General features: G+C 42.3%; 1 protein-coding gene and 1 pseudogene across 5 annotated transcripts in view; one reads left to right on the forward strand and one right to left on the reverse strand.

Moving 5' to 3' along the window:
• The window catches only part of Mgat2 (alpha-1,6-mannosyl-glycoprotein 2-beta-N-acetylglucosaminyltransferase), a 392,506-nt gene that overhangs the window by 19,286 nt on the left and 356,848 nt on the right, over window positions 1-16,372 (forward strand). The gene's annotated exons all lie outside the window — the stretch shown is intronic.
• LOC135699813 (PAS domain-containing serine/threonine-protein kinase-like) lies at window positions 1,754-3,987 on the reverse strand (annotated as a pseudogene).

Raw genomic sequence — 16,372 nt, forward strand, 5'->3', positions numbered from 1 at the left:
CTCCGGACGAAGCTAGAACAGCACTACCATTCATACTGGCTACAACGCTCTGATGAGACAACGAAACCCTACCCCAAGCTCCTCCCCTGATCCTATCCTTCGAAAATGTACCCTTCTAACCTCGAGTAAGCCGCGAGTAATCGGCCCAACTCCTACTACACATAGAATTAAGTGAATTTTGTTACACACAGTGAACAATGCATTATCGGCTCCGTAAAGTTAACGCGATTGAGCCTTCCAAATAAACGAACTAGATAAAAAATCTTCTGTTTTGCGAAATTTCGTAAGTGTTATATAATAAACGCCCAATCATAGATCCATAGGCCAACATTAGAGCCACACACTTAGAAATAACTAATTTTCGTGACGGAATCCATCTTTGACATAAAAGATGAGACATAAACAAGTGTATAAGTGTATAAAGATTGCCAGGTGGTGGAGTTTTTATTGCTATTTCTTCAAAATTTATTTCAGAACTTATTGTCTCATGGAAAGTAAAAGAATTTGAGCATGTGTAAAAAGGTTTTTTGCAAAATAAAACAAAGAATAACTAGTGCACAACACAGCTTTTTTAAAGGCCGTTCAACCACCACAATTCTTTTGGAATTTCATATTAAATGGAATGGACAGAGGTAACCAAGTAGAAGTTCTATATACGGACTTCAGCAAAGCGTTGTGAATGATGGTAATGAAAATGTTTAAAAATGTGAAAATGTAAGAGATTTCGGTGTTATTCTAGATTCTAAATTGACATTTGTGGACCATTACAATACAATCCTACATAGAACAGGCAATATGCTTAATTTTATAAAACGTTTCGGTCTCCACTTTAAAGATCCTTATAAGATAAAATCACTTTACGCTGCTTATGTGAGGTCAATATTAGAATATTGTAGCGTTTTTTGGTCATCTTATATGAAAAAGCATGGAGAACGAATAGAGTCAATCCAAAAGCAGTTTTTATTATATGCACTACGTAAGTTAGGTTGCACGGCTTTTCCTCTCCCGTCATACGAAGCACGTTGTTTTTGATCAGCTTTCAAACATTGAACGAACGTCGGGATTACGCAAAGATTTCTTTATTAACAGTATTCAGAACCATACGATGTGAATGAACATAATTCCATTCCTAATGCACGATTTGATTGATTGACGATTAAATAAATAAATAAATTAATTAATTAATAATCTATTAGTCGTTGGGAGCATCTAGTTTAAATATGTTTCGTGATGCTCCATTTTCTTCTAATGGTCGTCTATGTGGCCTATATGGCTTATGGTTATAACGCCATTACTTGCTTTCTGCAAAGAGCAGAATGGAAGAAAATAACGTAGGAGAAGGGTAAAGGAGGAAGGCGTCCTAGTTCTATCATCCCTTGTATGAAAACTGAGAAAAAGCGGGTCTCTAATCAATCTATATAGACAAAAAATCGTGAACTCTCACAAAGACTCGCGAACTTTTTCTTTTGTAAGCTTCAAGAATCTCGTGAAATTTCCCAACGCTGAAAACGAAAAGGTGACGACAAGAAGTTGGTCACTCAGCACAGTGTGCCAAAAACACAGAAGGGCATCTTGGCACACTTATTGGCGCTGTTTGGCATCCATGGTACATATTTGTTATGATATCTAAAGTAACTGGCATCACTGCTCTATTTCTGCGCCTGCGCAGTGCAGATGTGTCACAATTTGATTGTGGACACAATAATTTTTGCTATCCGCAACAGATAAATTGGCCGGAGCCTCCAATTCACCCTTACTGCCATGAGGAAGATCCAGACATCACGAAAACGACCAGGTGGTTTGTTTACCAAGCACGCTTTCGTCGCTGTTGTTGCTGCTGCCGCCCCTGACGGTTACTTTTGCTCGGCGAGTTGTGTATCGTCGTGAAGTGACCCTTCGGGTCGTTCCATCCCCCGGTTGACAGCAGCAGCAGCATCACCACTGTCATTCTCATCCTTATCGTCAGCATCACCATCCAACACCACCAGCAATATCTCACTGTCTTCTTTATTACAGTTGTCTTCTATTAATAAAGCTTCTGTTGTTGATTGTTGGCCAATCCGATCGCCATCGAGCAGACTGATACACGTTCCGTCCGGTGCCCTCAGGCACAGACTGATGAGACAAATATCATCGAAAGGCAGTGTAGTGATGTGGACAGTCCCGTCTGGCTGGAGCACTTCTACGGATTGGTTTCGTACGGTTCGCAGGGGACGGTTTTGGCAAAATTGTACTGTGACAAGTTGATTTCCTGCGTTATCCATTCCGTCACCAGTAGCTCCTGGATGGTGATTCGAGTTTTGGGGTTCCTGTCCAGCAGTGAAAGCAAAACGAGCTCCAATTCTTCGCTGATTTCGTGCGGAATGATTCGGAAGTTCGGATTGTAAGATTTCCTCAACGTCCACATTTCCAGTTCCGGGCCGGAGTAGCGTTTGCATGCTAACACTTCCAAACTGCAGTACGCGGTCGTGCCGTAGAAGGTAGATAAAAGTTGCCCTTCCTGTACGAACGTCGCCGATCCTAAGTCAATCAACTTGATATGGAAATTGTAATCGATGATAACGTTTTCGTCTTTGATGTCCCGGTGCAGAATGTTCAACAAGTGCAGGAAAGCAATCGCATTAGCAATCGGTTGAAAGATCCAACAACCCAGTTTCTTCGTCATCGAGGATCTACGATCGATAAACTCGAACAGTTCCATTCCGGAGCCGTGGATTTCCATCAAAACCTGGAAGAACTTGTCGTTCACGACAATGTTCGGATGCTTCATGTGCGTTAGCAGGTACACTTCCATCGGAATTTCCCGCTTCTCCTCGGGCTTAATCATAAACTGCGGCACGAGCTTCTCCTTCAGTATGAACTTCGATATCACCAGCAACCAATCGGAGCTCCGGTAGCTCAGCTTCACATACCCGTACGCTCACCTCCCGATATGCCTCACCAGATTCTCATATTTGCTGTACTCGCCGTGGATGAAATATTCAAAGCACTGTAACAAATGGGATATGGAACTGGGTCGATTCGTGACTGTAGCAGAAGATATCTTGATGACCTGCCCAACCGAATTGTCCACCGTATTGGTCACGCTGATGAACGTTAACGTCAGATTCTAATACTTACCCTCATCCTTCAGGTTGTTGTACGATGAATCCGGATCCCAGCTTACTCAGATGCAGTAGACATTCCTCCCGCAGGGAAGCGTCTGATTCGAAATGGTGTACAGTATGTCGATCACGTTGCCATCATAGTGAATCGCTCTCCCGCGAATAGATCGACCTGTGTGGTACACACAGAATCGGAAGCGTACCAATGGCCGAATTTCGTTTCTGTTGATCTGGCGTTGACGTGACCATTGTCTTGGACAGCTCGTACGGTTTGGCATACCAAAATAAACATTTGAACTGTTAAAATACCGGGTTGCTAAACATATACTTATTCACAATCAAAGTCAGTCCCATTAATGACACTCTTGGCACAGTGCGGCACACTTGAGGCACACTGAGAAAAATGTTGGCGCAATATAAGTGTGTAGAGTGACCACTCCTTGGTAGATTTCAGTAGTGAGAAATAGAACGAGAATTCATTATAAATTTAACTACATACAAATGTAAATAACTGTCCTGCTGTACTACTGTTGAACCAGACTATTTCAAAACTTTTCCGTGTTGTTCTCAAACTAATGCGAAAACTCTTGATCACAAAAAAGGGAACTTTCAAGTACAAAAACATAGCTGAAGACATCAAACGTCTAAACCCAGAAACAAAAGCACTAGGATGACTCTCTTGCCGTGCTGAAACTTGGCAATTTCCACTCGTTCACAACCTTAGAAAATAGCGCGCTCGACAATTCTCAACAAATTACAGCATGATGTCTAAAACAATAAAACTGATAAAAGGTACCGAAACAGGTGAATAAATAAACAGGAACGAACTCACCAAACGAACGGTGGTTTGCCCGTGAAGCAAATACTTCAAAGACTGCTGCATCTCCTAATTCTAGCACAACATTTCACAACTTTCCATCGGATCTTCAAAGAAACTCTTGCACAAGCCGCCTGCCAATCCCCTGATAGCAGTTCTGCACTTGCACGTGCTTTGCATTAAAGTATTTTTCATGAACTATGTTATCGCGTGGCACATTGTTTTGAGCTAAAATGCGATGAAAAAGTCGATTCCAGAAATACAATACACTCGGAAACACAAGCAGAGCACACTGCGATCCCCAGGAAAAAATGTCTCGAATATGAGTAAAATCGATAGAGGTTTCACTCTCTATTGGTATCCTCCTAGACTGAGTAAAATTTTCATGGATTTTCCTCATACCGTAATCCCTCCATTAATGCGGCGGGTGGTATTGCTTGCCCACCGCTAATTCTCGGCTGTCCTTCAACCAATTGAGCTGATTTTCTGTAGATAACTAGTTTTTTTTGACACTAATCACTTACAAAAAATCACCGTAATTGGTTGAAAAAAAAAGCCGAGAAACAGCGTTGAGTGTACGGCATCACCCACCGCATAAATGAAGGGATTACTGTATTCGAGAAGTTTTTCCTGGCTTTTGTTTGGACTCACTTTTAGGTAAATCCACTTTTGCCGAAATTGAGTCGACTCGACTCAATTTTGAGACGGTCTGAACGACCGTGTGCAATTATTCTAATCGAAAGCTCCCGCCCCTTAGTAAGTAGTACAAAATAGAAGACTTTGCGCAACTTTTGTTTGCGAGACCAACAAAAGTGATATGTTTCATTTGGTTTTAGAATTCCTACAATCTTCTTTGACCTCAACTCCGATCTACTGTGTAAGAATATTCTTCTCTATAAAAGGCCTAAACTGTGAAACTCGGTTTCTTCGAATTGAGAAACAAATTGAGATGGACTTCATCCGATTCCAAGATTAATCTGTCAATGCTCTAGACAAATATCAAACAAATCATTTCTATTCAATTCGTCAAGACAGTAGGAAACTTTGCACACATTGTCACCGACCCAAGATTGATGTGTTTGCTTTCCGGAAAGTTGAAAAAGCAATCCATCTCACCCTCGCTGGTGCGCGTGTGTGTGTGGTGTCAAAGTATTCTCGTGTCGGGTCGCACCTACCCATCTAGATGCTAAAGTTGGTGTGACCATGCCAGCAACTAAAAGAAAGTATCTCTGTCGGTCACGGAGAGCACAATCCCTATGGCTTTTCTTGGTTACCTTTGTTTGTATGCCACTTTGACATTCAAATCGATTAGGTTGGAAGAACAGAAGCGTTTAGCAGAGGAATCAGTATACATGTCACTTGATCACTGATGAAGCCAAAGCTGCCACTGGTGTAGCAAGCAATTATTGGTTTTGGGAAGAATAACAATTGGAGGCTTGAGAATAAGATGGGCCATTTCTACCATTCAGTCCAATTCAGTAGTTTGTTAGTTACTTCATCGCTTCGCAGTAATTAATCTTCATGGAAATAGTTGTGACTAAATTACGTTCCCAAAAACAATAGACCACCCTGCATCCCTTGCGACACCCTTCAAATCTCCACCTGACGAAGCAGAATCGACCGCTCATAGCCATAGGTATTTTCTGTGCGGCATTCATTGGTTGGTCATGGCCTCATACTCTCTGGATGCCTGTTCTGCATTCATCAAATAGATTACCCACGAACCAATTTTCTCGATGTCGTATGGTGGGAATTCCTGGATCCAAACCGATATGAAATCCAGTCATCCAGATCGTCCATTGCGTTCTGTCGGCGTATATGACTTCCATCTACTGTTCTGTTGCGGTTTACCATTCGCATGGATGATGGTTTCTTCTCATCCGACAATGATAGGCATTTTCTCTGTCCTATTTTCAAACACATCCGAACATGGATGGATGGAAATAATGAATGGCTGTACTAAACCATCTACGAGACCGATTGGGCGATGACGGAGCAATGAAATAGGAGCCACCGCATCATCATCCGATATAGGCAGCCTATCGTCACCGCCGGTAGCAGCATCTGATGGATGGTTGCGGTTAATACATCATTCCAACAGTGACATCAGCAGGACGATGCCTCGCACACGTCTACTAGCTGCAAACCGTCTTTGGTGTGTGATATATATCACCAACATAACACCATCCATAGTGTACTGCGCGGTTACCATCGTAGGCTCCTTGCTCCAGGGTCCTGAAGGTTGAATCTCTGTTCTGCACCACGAATTAATATGGAAGCTGGCGAAGCGAAAGCTGTCTGTGATGCGTAATTCTTCACAACTGACAGTAAATTTCCCTCCGGTGCCGTTAGCATAACTGGAATCCGCATACGACCTTTCTACGGGGCTTATAGTTGTGCAAACGAAAGCAAATTGTTACATTGCGTGCCACCGTTTGATGGCAGCACAAATATGACGGTCTCCGCCGCGTAGCATCCGTAATTTATTTCGTAGAATCGAATACATAAGACACGCATAGCTATCAGAACAAAAGTGGACAAAGGTTTTCAGATTGATGAGAGGATGCTAATTTTCATTTGAAATATAGGCAATACTTAAAATGTGTACTGGAATTTGACTATTTTTCAATAAAATTCGGATAAAATGGAACATCTATAAAGTGCCACAGCGCTTCAAAATTTGGATCTGGGTGTGACATATTGCATTGTATTTGGGAAGTAAAGCCGTTGGTCCCCGGTTCATGAGTAGATGGGTCGATAGGTAGGGTTCAGGAGTGGGAGCTTCCTCCCTGGCGTCGGTAGCATTGGTGCTCAGCACGGAAAAAAAGTCGACGGTACAAATCAAGGAAAAAAAAAACGTACAGTTTTGCTCTTTATAGCCTCACTATCGGCTCGTCTCTCTACGCTCACTCTATAGTCATTACAAGCAAGCACGGGATTGGTTGATTGCGACCAAAAATTTTGATCAATTTTGAATAGTATTCTAACGACAAACTAATATAATCTTTAAACCAAACGAGTCTTACATCAAATCTGAATCCAGTGGTGTGATAAGAATTGAAATCCATCCATAAACGGCTATGTTATAAGCATTTAAAATCTGACGCTATTTCGTCACACCGTTTGTTTGATTTGCACCCCAGTATATACATATTCCACAAAGACGTAGTCCTTCGTCAAAATAAACGCTGTACAGTTGTTTGTTTATTACTATTAAGATTGCAGGACAGAAGTCGAAATCGGGCTCGCAGGCAGCAATTTGTGCGCTTGTGGTAGTGGCTATCACGATATCGACCACGTACGTCATGTACCCTCCATTGTGTTGCTAGATCCGAGTTATCCGCATCCCTCAGGGCCCGAGGAAAACAACCCATGCGGCCCGTTAGAGACATCTTGGCGAGCCGAGATCTCGACTATTGCAATTTAATATATGTGTTTTTAAAACGGATAGATCTGAGGATTTAGTAGTTAGTGTCATCTTGTGTTCCCCCAAGTTGTTAGCTGCCCATCGGTGTACCCCCATGTTTGTCTTTTTCATCAGTTGGTCGCTTAGTTCGAGATCAAGAGCACATTGCTCTCCAAACCTTGTGTTCTCAATCCCTACCCTGCCATCCATTTGTTACAATTTGTTACCCCTAACCTCGAGATAGCCGCGAGTAATCGGCCCCCGCTTTACTAACGTTAGTCTTAAGAAATTTTGTAACCTAAACAATGAATATCGGCTCCGCAAAGCTACGGCAAATGAGCCTGGAAAAATAAACACATTAAAAAAAAAAAACCATCTCGTTGTTTACTCCCTGGAAGCATGTAGCATTATCGGAGAAGATTTAACTGGGCTTGCCGAACTTGCTACGGAAACGAGCGATGGCCATTTGACACGACTCAGTCGTGAGACTATGCACGACTTCCAGGTGCACCGCCCCCCGACCAAACAGGTGAAAACTACCACCCAACGCTTCTGCTTACGCCACCCAACCGTAACTTCGACAGGACCCAGGTTGTCAATGCCCACTAGCTGAAAGGCCGAAGATGATTAGTAATCCGCTCAACTGGAAGTGGAGCCATCCTCGGTGATCGTGGATGACACTTGTTTACCTTACACCACATTACGCAATCGCTAATTACCTTCTGGTTCCCCGGACGCATTCTTGGAATCTGAAACCGCTGCCTCATTTCGTTGAACATGGTCTCCGAATTTGCGTGCCCGAACTCTTCGTGATAGTGCTGGATCCAAGAGGTGGTCACTCTACACACTTGTTTTGCGCCAACTTTTTTCTCAGTGTACCTCAGTGTGCCGCAGCTGTACCGACAGTTCCAAGAAGTCATTGAACTGACATTTGATTGCTTGTGAATAATGCTTTGTTTGGCAACCCGGTATTTTAACAGCTCTTGTTTTTGTTTCAAAAACGACACGGACTCCAGTTGGGACTACATACTGGATGCATCCGTCTCCAAGGATGCCTACAACGGACGACGGACGAGCTCCGTTGCTACACGATCCTTTCATCTTCGGCGGAAGGCCGACCCCGCACACCGAACGTCAATCATTAGTCAACCAACTCTTCTGGGAGCTGGCGGAGGAAACGGATTTGAACCGAATTTTTCACCGCCCGAGCATCATCCGTCGGAAAACTGGAAACCAACACCGGCCGGAACACACGTCGGACTGATGAAGGACGCACCGCTGACCCGAAACGGACGAGCCAATTTTCCAAGTAGAACTACTTGTCAGAGTCCACCAACCCGTACACCCTGTCGGATAATTCGATCAGCTTCAAGGTCTACAGCGCCTCCAAAACAATCGCTTCCCAGGCCAGCAAAAATCGAATTCTCCTTTTCTTCAATACCCCACCCGTATGTCATCCGAGGATCTGCTGCTGACTGCATTCACCACCAAGGACTGCCACCCGTCGCAAGTGCGAATGTTTCCGCTGAAATCGGAAAGTTGCTCCTCGGGATTGGTCGAGTTTCCGAGCGTAGCCCTGGCGGTGAACGCCATCATGAAGTGCAACCACAGCGTGATCGATCTCAAATGCACAAAACTCCCGTTCATTATGAAGCTGTTAGTTGGAAGTGCAAAAAGGCAGGAGTAAAAATAATTTGTTGAACTATTTGAGATTTTGCAAAGACGGTCTTCCGCCATTATATGTTGGACGATGGAATGATTGGTGTAGCAGCCACCGCCATGGTTGTATTCGAGCAGTTCGAATAGTCGGATGGTATAGTTTTTGACTTTCCGATTAAAACTCAAGCTCCGCTTGTCGTGACCGGCCCAAGATTTCCAGCGTCGGCCACGGCTACACTAATTAGCGATGCAGCTCTCACAGCTGCGGCTGCTTCCAATGCTGCTGCTACTGCTGTTCCGTTTCCTCTAAAATTCGTAAACAAAAAAGACGGACCAGCAGCATTGGAAGCAGCCGCAGCCGCAGCCGCAGCCGTGGAAGCTGCATCGCTAGTTCGTGTAGCCATGGCCGGAAACCTCGGTCAGGTCAAGAAACCGCTGTTAGCTGTTCTTCGTCTGGAAGGAAATGTGGATGCGACTGCCGTCACGGGTGTAACGATTTTGAGAATCCATAGCGAGACTGGGTGAAGATTCACGGTTGTTTTGAAAATAATTTGACTAGGAGTGGCAACATCAATAACATTTTGACACATGCACACTGCGCAGGCGCAGAAAAAATTCAGTGTTGCCAGTAACCACCAGATTTGCCAGATCATAAAAATTGTAACCATGGGTGCCAAACAACGCCAATGACTGCACCCGGGTGTGCCAAAGTTTGATTATGGCACACTGTGTAGAGTGACCAACCCCTTGGCTGGATCAGTTTCTGCGTCACGTCGTCGAATCGGGACGGAATGATCGGATGCCTTTTGTCGAAAGAACTCGCTTTGGCATTCGTAAGTCGACCGTCCATGCGACATATGCCTTCGCTATCCAACACCGGTGAACATTTGTAGATTGGACTACTTTGACAGTCGCCACTGTTCCCTCCGGATGACGCTTCAAGTTGTCCGTGAGCACGCTCATTTCGTCCTGAAAACTGTTCCACCAGGCCTGCTGCCCATGAATTGTTTCCGCATGCTGGAGCTCTTCCTGTCCGAGAATTGCTTTCACCGACGCGTAATTCACTGCCGTCGCTTCTCAGCTGCCGCTTCTTCGCCGTAGCCTGTGTGGTCACGGTCACTATCAGCTCTTCTCTTCTTTTTCTTCGGCAGTTGGCGATAAAGCGTAAGGTCTGTATCCGCATTATGTTTCATTTGTAGTTGTTTATTTCAAATTCATGGGATATGATTTAAAAATTCACGAAGTCAAAACATAGATATTTGGTATTTGCATAAAATTTTTGTACTTTGCCCTTAACTCCATCCATTTAGGGTTTGTACACACTCATCAGATACCCTGGTAACCCTGGCCTTTATCAAAATTTGTTGGAAGTGTTTGATATCTGTGATTCCTTATTTCTTTCCAGAAAGCTTCCGGTTCATCAGAGCCCAACATCTCTCGATTGGACGTAACTCTGGACAATTTGGTGGATTTGCGGTTGTTGGTACAATATTCACTTGATTTGCTTCGTACCACTCCATCACAGTTTTAGCATAAAGGCAGTATGCCAAATCGGGTCAGAACAAAGGGTTTTCTTTGTGGATTTTGATGAAGGGTAGCAATCGCTTCTGCATACACTCTTTCTGGTAAATCTCATTGCGGATTGTGGCTGTAGTGAAGAAAGATTTGCTCTTTCTGTCACACGTGCAAATTGCTTGCCAAATAAGGTATTGTTTGGGAAATTTCAATGCTTTCTTCGTTCTGAAATTCTCTGCTGTAGTATTTTTGGCCATAGCAGAATAGAAATCCAGCCATGGAAGCTGCTTGAAATCCTCCAGGACATAAGTTTCATCGTCCATAACAACGTATGTAAACGTCGTCAAATATTCGCAGTACAAACTTCGAGCCCGTGATTTTGCTGTCAAATTCTGTTTTTCATTGCGATTTGGAACTGTTTTTACTATATACGACTTCTAATCTAATGTAATCTAATCTAATCTAATCTAATCTAATCTAATCTAATCTAATCTAATCTAATCTAATCTAATCTAATCTAATCTAATCTAACACCAACACAGCCAGTTCTTGAAAGCATCCTGGAAAATGATGGATATACCTCCATCATTTTTCTTGTCTACTTGATATATGTTTCACATCGGCCAGCATTTAAGGAGCAAGATGATTCAGAAAACATCGGGCCTGTTTAAATCGAAGATTTAAACACGATGCTTCAGAATCCAATGAATGGAAGAAACGTGGACATCTCGTACCGTACTCTCCGATTTTGGTAATTATATGATTGGTTGATCGTTGGAAGCATCAAAGCTAGAAAGGTTAAGTGATACTCCATTTTCTTCTGACGGTTAGGACATGAGCACTAATTCTTGTCCTAGCCTTTTATGGCTTATGGCTATAGCGCCATTACTCGCTTTCTGAAAAGAGAAGAGGGAAAGGAATAGGAGAAGGACAAAGGGAAAAGGATTATGTAAATTCTATGAACATAAGCAATATTTTTTATTTGAAATATATAAATGCATAACGGCGGTGGCCACTACCCGAGTCTTGTCACTATTATCAAGTCATAAAAAGTAACAAGGACTAAAATGTGATCCTTTGATTACTGGAAAATTCTGATTCCGTAGTTTGAAGTTGTCACAACTAGGGTTCGGTGGTAGATCTTATACCAGTAACGCACCACAAAAAGGTGATCCCTCAATGTTCTTCTTCTTCTTCTTCGCATTTCAAGCTTATTGCATATCGCATATTAGCTTATTGCGTGCTCTCAACTTAGTGTTCTAGATGCACTTCCACAGTTATTAATTGAGAGCTTTCGATGCCTGTACCATTTTTGCATCGATATGATTGTGTGGCAAGTCCAATCATACTTCTATGCCCAGGGAAGTCGAGAAATTTTCCAACCCGAAAAATTCCTAGACCGGACCGGGAATTGAACCCAGCCACCTCCAGCATGGTCTTGCTTTGTAGCTGCGCCTTTACCGACTGAGCTAAGGGAGATCCCTCAACGTTACTGGTTTGAAAAGATAAAAATTTACAAAATGGAACGAACTCACCAAGTTTGGCCAATTGAACCAAAAGATAGCTTGACACGTGTTGATGTAGAAGTTCAAATTGTAGACGAAGCTTGACGAAGATCAACATAAACTAGTCCGGTTTATGTATTTGAGCGAAATGTCTTCCCTCGATTTGAGATAAAAAATGTTCGGATGTATGTAGTGTAGTGTATGTATTTTGCACACTTAGAAATAACTAATTTTACACGTGACGGAATCCATCATTGACATAAAAAATGAGACGTAAACAAGCATGTCATGGAAAATTACGTACCCTGAGACTGAAAACTTCGTTGCTCGACGAAAAATACGTTTTATTGAGCTATATTTCGCGTCTGTTATGACTCAAATGTATGTCAAAATTGAGGCTCGCATTTGTCGCTCTCAGAGCACCCAAACTTACATTAATTTGTCTAAGTGTATGTGCATTGGCAAGCCTTTTCGTAGCCAATTGTCAGGTTCAGCGCTGCGACTCAACGCTGAGACGAATGATGGAACTAATGATGGAAGAGGTTCTACTTGTCTTCGGAACAGCTTCTCAGTGGGAAACAACAGGGAAATAGAACTAGATACAATGAGATGCAGCTGTCGCAGGACTTCTTCTGTCTTAATGAACTTGCTGACAATCTAGAAATCGTCTCCTGGGCCTGGTTTTGACCAGATCAGCAACCGATAACAAATAAAAAAAAAACGTTACGTTTGATCACACGCACAGTCTACTCCTTCTCAAACCGTGGGCACATGATCAACCTCAAACATGAATTTACGGAAACAAAGTACAAACTGACAAAAAACGATAAAAAAGAACGATCTCACCAAGTCTGCAACAAGCCGCTGTGCCACTTTTCAGCGTAGCAATCCCAATTGTAGATGATCCACTTCTTGACAGGAACCAACATATACCATACCGGTTCATCTGTTTGAAATTCCCCGAGTAATGTTCTCCTTTGATAGGTTCAGCGATCCGCCACACCTCCATAATAATATAGGGAAGTCACGAGTTCGTTTGAGGCTCCACCTTGGTTGTAAAAATACACGCTGCCCGGGGCTCAGAAGCAGCCATTGCAGTACAGCTCTTATGAAGACTAACCACAAAAGAAATGTGGAACCAGCCCATTTGAGTATCACTACTCAGACTTCATGGTTCAGATTCACACTTTACAAACTTCAGATCTCTATTTGCTTGACTTCAAGTTGTAGAGCCAAGGTCTTGATAACCTCAAAAAAAATCATTTGAGCAGCACCCAAGTAGAGCAAAAATAAACGTGCCGTTCGTTCACAAGCACCTGTTTTTACTATATACGACTTCAGCCCCAAACGCTGTTTTTATTTTTTGACAAAACCAGGTGACATTCTTATTTTACGATCCACCGTTCGAACAGAGCGATTCGAGTTTTCCTTCAATATCCTCTTCACCTTTCGGTCCATGACAGGATCAGCACGTCCAATGTTTTTATCACTTCTCGGTTTCCTTTCAAGCGTTCCGAAAATGATTTGAGCACACCGTGAACAGTGGATTTAGGTAAATCCAATTGTTTTGCAAGTTCCCGTATTGACAAGGCGTCCGTACAAAATCCGCTCGCGCATGTGTTTTTCAATGACTCCCAGCTATACCTCAGTGAAATTTTTCACTCATACGTGCAATATTTCAAAAGTTACTGTGATTTGAAGGTGTCAGAATTAATGTGGATACAGACGGTTACTACACTGGTTGTCACTCATAACAGTTTTGTCCAGCGAGAAATCGGTTCGACGTTGATCACCCCGTGGAACAGCACTACACCTCTTGCTTCCTCACCCGTCTCTTCAATCATCTACACCGCTTGCTTTGGCCACTGCTCTTGCGGCCGATACATGAACGCTGGTCCGTTGAATCATTCTCCTTCACTTTGCAACGGTGGACCCCTTCGTTAGCACGTCTGCGATGTTCATCTTGGCCGGAATCCATCTTCAATCCGCTACCTTCGTCAGCTCTTGAATCTCACCAACCCGGAATGCAAAGAATTGCTTGTATCGGTAATGATCGGAATTGAGCCAACTGCACACGGTTCGAGAATCCGTTCAGAAGACGGTGCGACTAATCTGATATTAGTGCGTGCCCAGGATCGTTTGACTCATCCGAGCCCCCAGAACAGTACCCATCAACTCCAGACGGGGAATCGATTGATGTTTTATCAGCGCCACCTTAGTTTGGGACATCATCAGACTGCAGTGGACTTCTCCTTCGATGTAATCTTTCAAGTATGCTACGCAGCCGTATCCATGTTCGCTGGCATTGGTGAAGACGTGTATTTCCAGCGAATCAACTTCAACTGACCTGGCACCACGGAGATAGCAGCGGGGAATCCTAATGGCTTCAACCTCCGGCAATAAACTTGTCCACCGGTTCCATATTTTTTTTATATATTTTGTCCAGAAAAAAAAAATAATTTTCTCTAATACTTTGTTTCAGACGTCATTTCGATCAGAAGTGTCGTTTCCGTGCTGCGATATTTTGAAAAATTTCAAAGACACACGCAAACCAAAAATCTATTACAATGAATGTTAGTTGCGTTTCCTATCATCCTCTGTTCATGGAAATCGGAGCGAATGTTAGAGGTTGACCTTACAGGCGATGTAATGGTTTTTTGTCTTTTTCATTTCGTGTTCTATCTACGCTTTCGACTATACCAGTAAGCTTGTAGAACGATGCACATTGTAGAACATTGTAGAACGACGTACACACTTGCCTCGAATCTCTCCAGCAGAAAAAGCATACGAAGTCGAGTATGCGAGAAAATGAGCGCTTCATGTTTGCTTTTAGGCTATCCATATTCAGGAGCATGGAGAGAGCAGTGGAGAAAGCACAGGTCTGATAATTGCAACGTTCGTTGTTCGAGTCCAGTCGGCAACCTTTTTCCCATTTTTTTTTCGACATAATTAATTTACCTCACTAATACACTCTACATTTTTTGGTCTCCAATTTTCTTGCATTGGACCGCAGCTAGGTATATCGCATCCTCGGTTCATGCGGTCTCCACTTACATCCTCTGATGATGAATCCCACATAATTGTAAGCGAATCTTACATCCACCGGTTGGGTGCACATTTTGAAAATTGTACAAGATTGATGAATTTACGTTACGATCGACCAGCAGATGGAAATGATGAGAAAATGATAATGACGTTTTGCTACCTGTCAAATCGTATGGAATATTTTTTAGTACATCATCATTTTTATGGTTTTTGGATTTCAAACCTAGGTGTCGCATGCACTGGTGCAGTTTCGCGTAGATTCATCAATCTAAAATAGCCGAATTTAGCACAAAGTTGAATCATTGCCCATAACAAACAATTATGCAAAGTTTCGTGCAAATCGGAGAAGGTCGAGTTTTTTCGATTCGTGGAACTGCTCAATATACAAATTCATACACTGGGATTTTATTTAAATGAACAAAAAAGAAGAATAAACTAATATATTAACTACCTAAATACAACATTGTACTGCCCATAATCGCATATCAGTCCCATATGGATAGGAAACACTAGTTTACAAAACAACATAAAAAGTGTGAACTTTAGTGGTTGACCAACGTTTCCAATGCAAAATCCTACGCTGAATTCAATGCCGTGGTCAGAAAAAATTAAAGTAGATCCATTTTTGAGATATACAAAAAATTTGATTTTTTGAATTTGGGCAAAAGTACGATTACTAAAATGTCAATATCTTTGGAACTAGTGCACCAATTTAAATCTTTTTTATGAAAGTGAAGCCAAATAAATTTGCTATCGTTCACTTGAATATTATGTCTTAATTAAAAATTTAATTTTAAAGTCATTTAAAAATTTACAGCATTTTTTTTTATTTTTCCTGCGAATTTTCCATAAAAATCTTGTTTTAATCAACATTTTTGATGGGATAAAAAGATTCAAAAAATCATTCCATAATTTATTCTTAAAGTCCATTAAAAACTGGAGAAAATGAGCCTTTGATGGATGAAATCGGTTGGAAATTGTCGAAGTTATGAAATTTTTTGTAAAATCATGGAAATTGAATGTTCCAAGATTGGCCGTTGTCCCGCTCCTAGGTTCATGCACCACTTCCAGTAAGCCTTTCTGCGGACGTGTACGCATACGGTGCATTTCACTAACACTACCAGCTGTCACGCAAAATTAAATGGGATATTTTCAACAATATAATTTACGCTAGTGTTTGTGAGACCGCTCGGCGAGAACCTAACGCAACCAACTCAATTTGACAGCTTTCTTTCTTTAACATTGCTAAACGATGTATACGACAAAACGTGAATTCAAGTGTAAAAATGATCCTCAAAAGTTTTGTTACGCGTGTGGCAAC

Source organism: Ochlerotatus camptorhynchus, unplaced genomic scaffold, assembly GCF_037179485.1.
Source record: "Ochlerotatus camptorhynchus isolate MF236.1 unplaced genomic scaffold, CSIRO-AGI_Acam_v1.1 ptg000116l, whole genome shotgun sequence".
Classification (NCBI taxonomy): Eukaryota; Metazoa; Arthropoda; class Insecta; order Diptera; family Culicidae; genus Ochlerotatus; species Ochlerotatus camptorhynchus.